This window comes from Cydia amplana, chromosome 22 (assembly GCF_948474715.1).
Source record: "Cydia amplana chromosome 22, ilCydAmpl1.1, whole genome shotgun sequence".
NCBI lineage: Eukaryota > Metazoa > Arthropoda > Insecta > Lepidoptera > Tortricidae > Cydia > Cydia amplana.
In genome coordinates this window covers 9,920,002-9,933,618 of record NC_086090.1, presented here as the reverse complement: position 1 = coordinate 9,933,618, position 13,617 = coordinate 9,920,002, and the positions used below count along the sequence as shown (strand labels likewise).

Here is a 13,617-nt window from a genome sequence, read left to right as displayed (position 1 = left end):
TAGACAAACTTACGGAATGTACAGTAACACTTTAAAAGTAAACTAACCTAAATGTCCAAAAGTAAATAAAATACATAAATATTATTATAAAATAAAATACATGCTACATACATAAATACTAAACATATATTACATATATATATATATATATATATATATATAGACATCAGTACTTAACCAAATCACGCTTGGTTGGAAAGCATAAGTTTCTTCAAATTAGCCTTGGATGACGCTACAGACTGGGACTGTTTGAGCGACAGGGGCAACTCGTTCCACAACTTCACAGCGCGTACCGTGAACGAATTCGCATACGATCGTGTCTTATTCGGGGGAATAGCAAGCGTAAGATTAGCACTTGAACGTAAGCGGTGTTCACTGCCTTCAGCCAGATAATTAAATCTCTCGGTAAGGTAAGATGGAGAGCAGGGGTTAAAGAGCACGTTGAAAAGCAACGACAGGACACGCACATTTCGGCGTTGGCGGATCGGTAACCACCCAAGCTGAGAGCGGGATTCAGAAATGTGATCGTACTTACGGAGGCCAAATATGTACCTGATACAAACATTTTGTAAACGCTCAAGTTTATCCAGCAATTCCTCAGTAAGATCTAAAAACGCAACGTCACCATAGTCAAGAAGAGGGAGCAATAGAGAACGAGCAAGAGTTAGTTTGGTGTGAAGAGGGAGGAAATTCTGTAGTCGTCGAAGAGAGTGGAAAGATCCAAAAATATTTTTGCTCACCTCGGCTACGTGAGGAGACCAAGAAAGCGTCTGATCCATGATGATACCCAGATTTCGGACAGTAGAGGAAAGAGGGATAGTAATCCTATCAAACAAAATGTCAGGTACCACCATGTCCGAGAGCTTGTCTACATAGTAAGGACTGCCAATGACAATCGCCTGTGACTTCTGAGCATTAATTTTTAAACCAAATTTGCACGCCCAATCCCGTATGGACTCTAAGTCGTAATTAATCTGAGAAATCAATGAGGGAAGATCGTCTATACTAGCCGCTGCATAAATTTGTAGGTCGTCTGCATAAAGATGGTATGATGACGTAAGCGATGTGGTGATACCATTAATAAAAATAGAGAACAGGAGTGGAGAAAGCACCCCTCCTTGCGGGACGCCAGCGGTGAGCTCACACCAGTCGGACAGTTTGTCATCTACTCTAACACGCTGGCGTCTGCCAGAAAGGTAACTACGGAACCAAGATAATGAAGTTTGGGAAATGTTAAGTGTGTTGAGTGTGCCTAGAAGGATCTCAAAGTCTACCGTGTTGAAGGCACTACTAAAATCAAGGAGGACAAGGACCGTAAGCTTTTTGGATTCTATATTAAACCGAATATCGTCGGTGACTTTAACCAGAGCGGTAACTGTGCTATGCCCGGGGCGAAATCCAGATTGGAGGGGATTAAATAAGGAATTTTTATTAAGATGAGATAGGAGACGACGGTTAACATAATGTTCAATAATTTTGGATAATATTGGGAGAATGGAGATAGGACGGTATTGGGCGAAAGATGCAGGATTGGAGGTTTTTGGGAGAGGAATGACATGGGCATACTTCCAGGATGCCGGAAACGTGCCAGTGGATAGAGAAAAATTAATGATGTCTGAGATGATGGGTGATATGAAATCCGCCACGAGCATAAGCATATCCACACTGAGGTTATCATCACCGACGGCCTTCGTTTTAATAGATTTCAATATTTTAAGTGTCTCTTGTGAAGAAATAACGCCTAATTCAAAGGGAGCTAAATTAGAGTTGGTTGTAGTAGCAGCAAGAAGCGATAGGGTAGAGCGTTTAGTAAAAGGATCAAGAGTAACCGGCGAAGTACTAAAGAATTGATTTATACCATCTACGTCAATCAAACTAGAACCAGACGATTGAGATTTGCCAACCCCTAGTGTTTTTAAAAACTTCCACAACTTAGCAGGGGGACATTCCTCAATGGACTGGTGTATGTAGCGGCGCTTTGACTCCCTACAGACCTTGTTGCAGCGGTTACGTAATGACATATACTTCTGGCGATTACTATATGAGGGATTTTGTCGGAATTTTACTCGAGCTCGATCTCGCTTGGCCATCAGCAGCTTGATTTCCGGCGTGAGCCACGGCGCAGGGAAGTGTTTAACGCGCGTGGGTTTCAACGGTGCGTGTTTATCAAAGTTCCCAAGCAATATGTCATTGAGAGCCCTCACCTTCATATCGATATCCGCGAGACTCTCTAGCCCTTGCCAATCCGCACTCGTTAAGTCGGCATAGAAGGCTTGCAGATCCATGTCACGCAGATTTCGCCGCATTATAATTTTATGCTTTCGTTTTGGAGGACGGATCCTGAACCCCGCAAAAATTAGATCATGATTGGAGAAGCCGGCAGCATGAAACTGGCCATGAAGAGAAACCAAGTCTGGAGAAGAGGTAATAATTAAGTCTAATAAAGAAGGAGGGCCATTATGCGGAAAATGTGTAGCCGTGAGCGGTAAGACACTGAGGTTCAGAGAAGTTACAAGTGAATGAAGCTTAGAGGAGCGAAGATCGTTTTTAAGGAGGCAGGTGTTGAAATCGCCCATGATAATGCTATGGCTAAACTGGGGGGTTAAGTCAACTAAAACATCATGCAGAGCATCAAAATAATTTATATTGGAAGACGGGCTGTAAAAAAAGCCAAGAAGGACTTTGGAGTGATGTAACGTGGCTTCTAAAAAAAGGTGCTCGGCAGAGTTCGAATAGACTGATGGTGACTGCGAGACTATCCGACAAGCGATGTTACTTTTAATATAAATAGCAACACCACCACCGCGGACGGTGCCCGATCCACCTCCTCTAGTGCCGGTCCGGTCGTTCCGTATCAGACAATACCCTGGCAATGGATAATGCGTAGAAGGAAGAGAAGGTTTTAACCACGACTCAGAAATGAGAATTGCATGAATATTCGTGTTGGAGCTGAAGGCTGAGAGCAGTTCAGAGTAGTGTGCCGGCACACTCTGTGCATTGATGTGAACAACGTTAAAGTTTTTACACGAAGAGTTAAACGTATATTGCAAACGTTCACCCAAATCAGGCAGATCTGATGCGTCACTCAAAGAATCATAAAGGCTTGAAGAAGAAAGAGACAAAAACTCACTGTCGAAACTAGCATTAAAAACGTCTGACATTGTATATGGTTTAGTACTATTTTATAATTTATATAAATATGTCTATAATATGTAAAATAATTAAAATATATATTATATAATTATCACTATTAAGTACTATTAAGAGTACCTTAATAGTCAACCACCTCATTTGCTCGCCAGCATACAAATAATAAACACAAACTTAAAAAGGAAAAAAAAAACAAAACAGGAACAAGTACAGCACTGACATTAGAAAAATAAACAGAAAAATACACCTCTACGCGTTAGCGGGCGTGAATATGCGAAAAGCTGTCAGTGCCCTACTGATCCCTGTTATATTGTTCAGAGTAGAGATGCCCCGATTAGTGGTTTTGGCCGAATACCGAATATTCGGCCACTCTCTCGGCCGAATACCGAATATTCGGCGACCAAATATTCGGCATGAGATGCGAACATTGTGAGTCACAATTATTATGAAAACTGTTCGCCAACAAAGCACAACGTTTGCCAAGATATTTTTTTTTGTAAATCAGAACTAATGAATGTAGTTAGAGTCAATCAAATCAGACCCATGATAAAAATGATAAATAAAATATTTCATAATCAACAAATGCTTAAAAAAGGGTCTTCCTATTTAACAACTTCCCAATAATACTTTTTAAATATTAAATATACCTAATTTTTGGAACTTTTTTTGTGTAATTTTTCTTTATAGTTAGGAGCAACAGATATTCGGTATTCGGCCGAATAGTAAGCAACATTCGGCCGAATACCGAATATTCGGCAAAGTGGCCAAATAGGCCGAATACCGAATAGTTACCGAATATTCGTGGCATCTCTAGTTCAGAGTAATGGCAGTCCTGTCAATGTTAAATAGATGCCTGAAGTATTTTATTAATCGTTAGTAAGACGATAACTCACTATAATGACGTACTAAAAGTACGTGTTGTAAATTAAGTTTTAACTATATTCATAAATCTTCAGGTTTTTTTTTCGGATTTTACGCGTAACAATTGACGACAACATTTTGAACTATGACCTCTTGTCGTTCGGCTAGAAGCTTAATTCCATTTAACCTCCAAGTCAAAGTCACTTTGTCACGTATTTAATACTTTGGTAGGTAAGTAAAAACCCGAGTTTGGGGGGCATTCACCTTTTTGTATGGGATTTTCAGTTTCCAAAACGTTTTCAACGCTTGGCGCTGTTCAAAATCCCATACAAAAATGGACATAACGCAAACGCGAACGCTCGTCGCGCTATCGAATGAAATTTACACTAGGGGTTCTCAGCACGGGCTGAGAACCCCTCGCATGGTACGGACCATGAGTTACTGACAGTGTCAAAACTAAAATAAACGCTCACGTCTACGTAATTTACTGTGTATACATCTTGCTCGCACTATTAATGCGAGTACGAGCGTATGCATAGAAAGTAAGTCACGTTCTCGATAGCGTTCATGTCAGTGCCAAACTGGTGGTAGCCACACTGTTTATTATTGTAAGACAAATCATGATCTCTCGTTGGATCTTGTGTTTAAGTATCATTTTCTCATTGTTAAACAAAGACACACTGCTTAATACAGGGTATTTTTGTTATGTGTGACCGTACTTTGAGGGGATGGAACATAATACATTAGGTACAGGTCATACTGAACAACTTTTACTATTAGTTTAATTTTACAAGCAGAAACGTCTGCGACCGATGCTATAAAATAATATAATCCAGAGGCCGTGAGTTCAAGTCTCACCCAAGATTAAGTTTTTTACTATTAGGCCAACCCGGAATACGCAAAATATAATACATATAACATTTATAATATCACTCTTGAGAGGAAGCTATTTTAATCGACATAGTCATTAGAGTTCTGGAATTTGCGGCTTTCTTATATATTTCATTTAATAAAACTTTAACCTTATCTTTTTTCCTGCTGTCCTCATGACACTAACGAATCTAATAATGGCATTACCTTTAGGTAAATACGAGTATATACAGGGTGCCATTTGAGTCGTGATCAAGTAATATGTTTTTCTAACTCCATAAACAACGAGCAATTTAATGCCCCTACTCTTACTAAAATCAGACAATTTTTATTTTATTTTTTGTCATTTATTTTACTTTTATAAGTGGATTTAGGATATTACAACGGCTTATTAAGATATTTAAATTAGTAAATTGAATCGCCTCTTTGAATCGGAACTGTCATTGACATCAATTTTGTCATTTGTCCCAGTTAGAAATAAAATTTACTTAATTTTTTTCATTTGAAATATCTTACAAAGCTGTTTAAATACCACATTGCCACTTGTAAAAGTAAAATAAATGACAAAAAATAAACAAAAAAATTTAAAAAATCTTGTTTGATTTTAGTAAGAGTAGCACTAAATTGCTCGTTGTTAATGGAGTTAGAAAAACGTATTACTGATCACGACTCAAATGGCACCCTGTATATGTACATATATCGGAAGAAGAGTTGATATGATATGTGTGTAGATAAAATGACATTACCGGTGTAGTGTTTGGCCCGAAGGTAATCTAATTCCCAAATTAGTTCTATCTATACCAAAAAACTCGGTCAGGTTAAACTTTTTTAAAGTTTTCTTTCAAAACCTGACTTCACTTTAATAGCTAAGCTAGCTCATAAGTATAATTTAAGGCATACGAACATAAGTGATATTTTTCTTTGTTCCAAGTCATTCACCTTAGCCCAAACCACCACAATTACGGATGTGACGGTTGCACTATTTTTGTCTATCGTATGAATCGTATCACGCTTGTCGTACTTACATAGGTACTTGTTATAAAGAGACAGCAACGATGATAGGAGCGCAACCATCATAGACCTCAAATTATGAGAGAAATTGTGGTAATGGTAATGACTGAGGTGCAACGGTGTTTTGGCATTGACATACCTATATATCTCAGGACTAGCCTTACGTGTACTTAAAATGGTACTAGTTCAGCGGTGTCACTCACGAATTCGAGCCTATCGTGCAGTCTAACGCAACTAGTTGCGGCCAATCGCGCGCGTGGTGCGAACTCATCAAACAATCGCGTTGCAGCGTTTTCACACCGCTGTACTGGCCCCATTCATGCTCCATTCTTATTGCCCGTAAGGCCAGTCCTGAGATATATATGTCAATGTGTTTTGGATTTTATAACTAGGTTCCAGTCTAGCTAGGTTAGCATTTAATTTTGTACCCGGGGCTGTCTAGTTTTTCGCCGTATAAACAGAATTAAATTTTAAACTAAATCTACCAATACCTATCTATTTCTAAATAATGAATATAATGATGGAAAGGCCTAAATGTGTCTTATTGCCGATTTCGTTATACATATTTACGAAAAACATTTCCAAGTTTAATGAATGATACAATACAAAAAAGCGGCCAAGTGCGAGTCGGACTCGCCCATGAAGGGTTCCGTATTTAGGGGATTTATGACGTATTAAAAAAAACTACTTACTAGTTTTTTTAGTTTTATCATTCTCTTATTTTAGAAGTTACAGGGGGGGGGGGGGGGCACACATTTTATCACTTTGGAAGTATCTCTCGCGCAAACTATTCAGTTTAGAAAAAAATGATAGATTAGAAACCTCAATATCATTTTGAAGACCCCATAGACACCCCACACGTGTGGGTTTGATGAAAAAAAAAATTGAGTTTCAGTTCTAAGTATGGGGAACCCCCAAAATTTATTGTTTTTTTTTCTATTTTTCTATGAAAATCTTAATGCGGTTCAGAGAATACATCTACTTACCAAGTTTCAACAGTATAGGTAGTTCTTATAGTTTCGGAAAAAAGTGGCTGTGACATACGGACGGACAAACAGACGGACGGACAGACAGACAGACATGACGAATCCATAAGGGTTCCGTTTTTTGCCATTTGGTTACGGAACCCTAAAAAGTAGTGAAACATATCACCCTCGCAACCGCAAAAGTAGTTGGAAAAATACTTTTTTTTAATCCGTAAATCTGATCGATAGGTATATGCAAATTTACATTTAACCTTGCGGATAAAGATCGTGGACGTGATTAGAACTCCGTCATGCAATTATCTCTTCAGTCGCACCACAAACGCGGAGGTGCGCACACGCATCCAACGACTAACGCGTGCGCACACGCACCCAACGACTAACGCATGCGACTAATCGCAGAACAATCGTGCTAGTGTTTGTGACTGTGATAATAAACTTAATTAATGGATTGCGATATTTGGTAAGTAGTTGATCGCCTTGGCAGATTTTGTAATGTTTTACGCAATTTAGCTCAAAATTTATATTTTTTTCAAGCTTCTAGAAATAGGATTTAATTGCGTTTGCTATTTTTGCTTGCTTTATTGTATCATGAAGCTACTTTTTTTTATGGTTATGACGTTTGAGACGTTTGATCTTTTTACACACCGTTTCATTTTGAAGACTGTAAAAACTCAAAAATTTGTTTACTGTAGGTTTAATTACTGCATTACAGCACCTAAAGTAATTTCAAAATTAGTAATGAAACTTTTTTGCGTTCCTCTAAATTTGTCCATGAGTGTATTTAAAATTAAAAACATGAGATTCGTCATTATTCCCCGGCCTATTATTAAAAAAACAAAGGTAGGTCACTTATAAATTCACCCTGTATTTAAAATATAAAGTGAAGTTATTACTTATAACCACATTATGATATGTATACTGATTCCGAATATCTTCATAATTAACTAACAAATAACAATGATTAGCATTTAAAGGTTATCTCAATAATTGAAATTATTTTCGTATTTTTCTTTTCTCGTCATCCATTGTCAATTTATTAAATTGTACAACGGGACTTAATCGCGTATGTATGTTTTAAGATTTACCTCCTCCTCCTCTGTACAATAGGGATGATGACACATGTTGAATATTATAACAAAATCTAGTAAAATAGATAGCAAACGAGCAATTTATCACAATAATGTGTATATTAGAATAAAATATTGAAAAATTACAAAAATACAGGACCTGAAAGTTTCAAAATTTAAGTTTTTTTTTAACTTCCAAAAACGATAAAAGTAAGAGTACCATTCGATTCCTTACATTTCATGCAAAAAAATATTGTATAGCAACTATACCTATACATAAACGCAATATTTCACCGACAAAAATGCAATTTTCTTGTTTTGTCCATACTACAAGATGGGCTCCCAGAGACCTTGACGTCACGTTCCCTTATCGTTTTGTATAGGGCGTTTCGCGAGTGAAGTGCGACTGTCGGCCTTTAACTACAATTTCTGAGTTTTGTGTTACTTTAATGCAATGGGTCCCATATAGACATTTGATCCTAAAAACAAACCCGATCGATTGACACCATAAATGAAAATAGTCATGTAGCCTATTTTTAATAATGTGTATAAATCGTGAAAGTTTAAATCAGTGGCATTGTCAATTTTATTATAGTTTCACACTTGCCGAAACTGAACAAGTTATTTGAATTCATCGAATTTAATATGCCAATAACACTTGCATTTACAGTACAAAGGTAGTGTTATGTTAGGTCATATAGGTTACTAAAAGATAAATACTTATATCTTTATCTTTATGTAAATGAATATGGTATTTAATAAAACTAACATTTTATAAATGTTTACTTGTGAGACATTTACATACCTACGTATTACATTGAAATGTTGACTAGATTTTACCAATTTTCAAATTTGTAATGCCAATAATTTGACACATAGGTATTTCAGTTGATAATATTATAAAAAAAAAACATTCTGTATTTAAATATCAAACTTTTATTTTCTATTTATTAAAAATAGTTCGTTCAAAAATCAAATAGGGTAAATCGTCTATTAATGGCCACCTTCCAATAATAATTCTAATGACTTTTTCACACAATTCAAGTAAACCAAATAACATGTAGTTCCGAAAATTTACTTGGATTGTGTGGATATTGAAAAGGGTATCCAGTTATTGGAAGGTGGCCAGTAGACGATTTACCCTACTTATATTTCCTTAGAAGTTAATTACTGTTATGTTGTTAGTTAGTGTTAGTTAACACATTCATTGCCGCCCAGCCAAACAAGACATCCGCGCCAGGCCACCAAAAATTCGTCATACATAAAGCTGTAGTACCGCGATCCCGACTATCTGGCCCCTATTTCACCACGGTGACAATTGTCGACATCACTGTTACTGACGTCACAGGCCTCCATAACCTACGGTAACCGCTTACCATCGAACGGGCGGTGTGCTTGTTTGCTACCAACATTTTAATTAAAAAAAACTCCATTATATTTTGCGAAGCTAATGACAATTGTCACAAGAAACACGACAATTGTCACGCAATTCCGACACAGAACTCATTTCGTGTCAAGAATTACCGAAAGTTCTATTAAATCGTGTGACAATTGTCATCATCATCAACATGAACTTCGAAAGAGAAATATCTGTTTTTTGCCGATATAATAAACTTTTTTTAAATAATACAATGATGGTGGCAAACAGGAATACGGCCCGCCCGATGGTAAGCGGTAACCGTAGCTCATGGATGCCTGTGACGTCAGCAACAGTGGCATTTGTCGAATTGTCGCACCTGTCGCGAAATAGGGGCCTGGTCGTCCGGCCTGGGAACGAAATCATAAAATACCCGATAGTCCGGATAGTCGGGATTTTGGCACTGAATGTGTTTAAGTAGTAAATGCTGCCTTTCTATAAATAATAGAAAACTCGTAGATTGCCTCCTATTCGCAAACCTGGCTTTCTTCTCAGCAAATATTTAAGCCAAAGATGTAAATTGTAAACTGTTTGCATTTACACTTACTTTACTCAGTACACAGTACTTTCCTCGAGGTCGGTGAAAGTCGGTAGCATTTTTCGGCGTTCTTTTGTTTTCCATTTTTTAATGTACGGAACGTTATAGTGAATGGAAGTCATTATTCGTTGATCATTTTTCTTTTTGAAATAATTTATCATAGTGACGGCGCTTCATGTTAAAGTTTGAGGAGTTTTAACCAACTGCCGAAGAATGATTTTTCTAGCGTATGAATGTCTTATTAGGGTTCCGTACCAAACGGGACCCTATTCCTAAGAGTCCTCTGTCCGTTTGCCTGTCTGTCACCAGGCTGTATCTCACGAACCGTGATAGCTAGACAGTTGAAATTTTCACAGATGATGTATTTATGTTGCAGCTATAACAACAAATACTAAAAAGTACGGAACCCTCGGTGGGCGAGTCCGACTCGAACTCATCCGTTTTTTTACTTAATTTGTGGAACTTGTTAAGTACATTGACGTATAATATCTAAGGACGGGCTAATGGGGCACTAAACATCGTACTAGTTCAGCGGTGCTACCCACGAATTCCAGCCAATCGTGCAGTCTAACGCGACTAGTTGCGACCAATAGCGCGCGTAATGCGAACTCGTCAACCAATCGCGCGCGTGATGCGAACTCATCAACCAATCGCGTTGTAGCAATTTCACACCGCTGTACTGGCCCCTGTCATGCCTCATTATTATTGCCCGTAAAGCCAGTCCCTAGATATCTATGTCAATGGTTAAGTAGGGTTAGATTTTATTATTCGTTTACATTGAGGGTAATGTTTTCTATTCGTCTGTTTCGTCGGTTATCTAAATGGCGTTTAATAAATGTGTATAGTTCTAGAACGTTATGATACCGTTTATCTCTGGTGTGACGTAGTTTCTAACACAAATAGAAATACGAGAGGGACTAACGCTTTAATATCAGCTATAATGTAAACTAGCGATAGCGACCCGCCCCGGCTTCGCACGGGTTAACAAATTACACATAAACCTTCCTCTTGAATCAGTCTATCTATTAAAAAAGCGGCCAAGTGCGAGTCGGACTCGCCCATGAAGGGTTCCGTATTTAGGCGATTTATGACGTATAAAAAAAAAACTACTTACTAGATCTCGTTCAAACCAATTTTCGGTGGAAGTTTACATGGTAATGTACATTATATATTTTTTTTAGTATTATCATTCTCTTATTTTAGAAGTTACAGGGAGGGGGGGACACACATTTTACCACTTTGGAAGTGTCTCTCGCGCAAACTATTCAGTTTAGAAAAAAATGATATTAGAAACCTCAATATAATTTTTGAAGACCTATCCATAGATACCCCACACGTATGGGTTTGATGAAAAAAAAATTTTTGAGTTTCAGTTCGAAGTATGGGGAACCCCAAAAATTTATTGTTTTTTTTCTATTTTTGTGTGAAAATCTTAATGCGGTTCACAGAATACATCTACTTACCAAGTTTCAACAGTATAGTTCTTATAGTTTCGGAGAAAAGTGGCTGTGACATACGGACGGACAGACAGACGGACAGACGGACAGACAGACAGACATGACGAATCTATAAGGTTTCCGTTTTTTGCCATTTGGCTACGGAACCCTAAAAAGAATTAAAATCCGTTGCGTAGTTTTAAAGATCTAAGCATACATAGGGGCAGACAGCGGGAAGCGACTTTGTTTTATAGTAGTGATTAAAATTTATTTACAGCACTGTTGATTTTGACTTAATCTTTCAGTGCATGTAATGGTGCCTAACTGCGTTATTTATAAACGTTAGTCAAAATTAATAACAACATTAATTTTAATTATCTACATTTTGTATAAAAACAGGAAAGTAAGTAAAATGTTCCTAAAAATTCTTTGTCAACGTATTTTTGGGCCAGCATGTACTTATTCTATTGTCATGAGTGACATTACAATTACATACACTTGCAAGGCAAGTCATATCTATACGAGAATTAGAACGAGGTTTAAATTTACTTGCAAAGTTTGATTACATTGTTATTTTATGGTATTTAGTTACAAATGAAGCTCAATAAATGTAATAGGATTTCAAGCTAATATTAAATGGTAAATTTCCCATTTTTGTGGTTGTTATAAAAACGAATTGCTATAGATATCGTATGATTATAAACAAATAAATAAACACATGTATCAGGCATAAGGCCAGTGGTCTAGTGCAGCGGTCGGCAACCTTTTAGCAGCCAAGGGCCACATAGTAGTTAACGAAGTTGACGCGGGCCGCACTTTGTTAATATTTATGACTATATCAGACATTGTCGTTTGTCAATATTACATACAAAATAGCCAGGGAGGCTCGCGGGCCGCAAGTGACAGGTTCACGGGCCGCATGCGGCCCGCGGGCCGCGGGTTGCCGACCGCTGGTCTAGTGTATACGACCTCCTTTAAGGTCTTGGCCCAGTTAGACCTCTACGGCACGTGTGAGTCAAGGTCGAATTTGTATGCCACGTGTTTTTTTAACCTTTTAATAAAAGGGGCCCGATTCGGATTTTAATAGCTATTAGACATCACCAAGATACGACAACGATATTGTTAAGATCTGGCCTGTCAAATTTGACATTTCCGCGATTCTGGAGATGCTTTTGAACGATTTCCACAATGTCTAAACTCTAAAACGTCTCGTTGTGTATTTTTAAATCGCAAATCGATTTTGAAACGATCTTAATACGATAATTTAACGTAAAAGTGACATTGGTTGCCCGAATTGAGCTGATATCTAGTTGAAATCTAAACTACCAGGTATATAGTACATATCGTATCGTTCTCTTCTCTAGAACGGATCTTGTTTTCCGAATTCCGCGGTTGTTGGTGCTAGCCGAGGTCACCCGAGGTTAAGTGTCATATTACAGCATAATGTAAGTCTTTCCCTTCACAAATAATTGCTTCTTATGAGGATTCACACATAGTAGAACCAATACTTACGCTACCTACGGCTTACGTAGGCGAACAACGCGCGAACGCGGCGCGCCGCGCCGCGCCGCTTCGCGTCTAAATCGCTCACGTACGAGTAGGACACACCTATACGTATCAACGGTTTGTTTCATCCTCACCGCACCGCGCCGCGGCGCGGCGCGCCGCGTTCGCGCGTTGTTCGCCTACGTAAGCCGTATGTAGCGTTACACGCATAACGACACAGTTAAAACGATCTGTGAATAGAAATAAAGCTTAAGGCACCGAATTAAGGTCTATAACTCTATATTATTTATATACCTTCGTTATAACTGTTATAAGGTATAACTGTCCATTAGCTAGGTATAATTAATATAATAGTTACATCGCTCCGTCCGTCTATAGGTGTTTATCTGTTTATACACTTTCATTTATTCAAATTAAACGAGCAGTTATGAAATATAACTTAACCGTGAAGTTATGTTACGAAAACAGTTCTGTCAAGGTTGCCTCAAGGTTTATAATATTAACTGTTTTATACACAAGGTTTTCGGTATTAATTAAATAAATTAGTTTTTGGTAGCGGTCAAAGTGGCATTATAAGTAAGGTTATTCTCATATTTTTGTAAAAGAATTAATAGACACATAATATAGGCCAGGAAATGAATGCTCAAAAAAGGTTGATAACACAATTTTTGACTCCGTAACTTTGTTTAGAGTAGTTAGGAGGTGAACATATCAAAAGTCCCCGCCCTTAGCCCTGGTGCTGGGGGGGAGGGAGGGGTTTGAAGGTCCCATTTTT

The 13,617-nt window shown here is 37.9% G+C and overlaps 1 protein-coding gene across 1 annotated transcript in view; it reads left to right on the top strand.

Annotated features, from left to right (window-relative positions):
• Positions 1 to 7,235: 7,235 nt before the first annotated feature.
• The window catches only part of LOC134658523 (ATP-binding cassette sub-family D member 1), a 38,160-nt gene continuing 31,778 nt past the window's right edge, over positions 7,236 to 13,617 (top strand). Inside the window, exon 1 of the mRNA XM_063514210.1 lies at positions 7,236 to 7,338. The gene's annotated coding sequence lies outside the window, so the exon portion shown is untranslated. The remainder of the gene's footprint in view (positions 7,339 to 13,617) is intronic.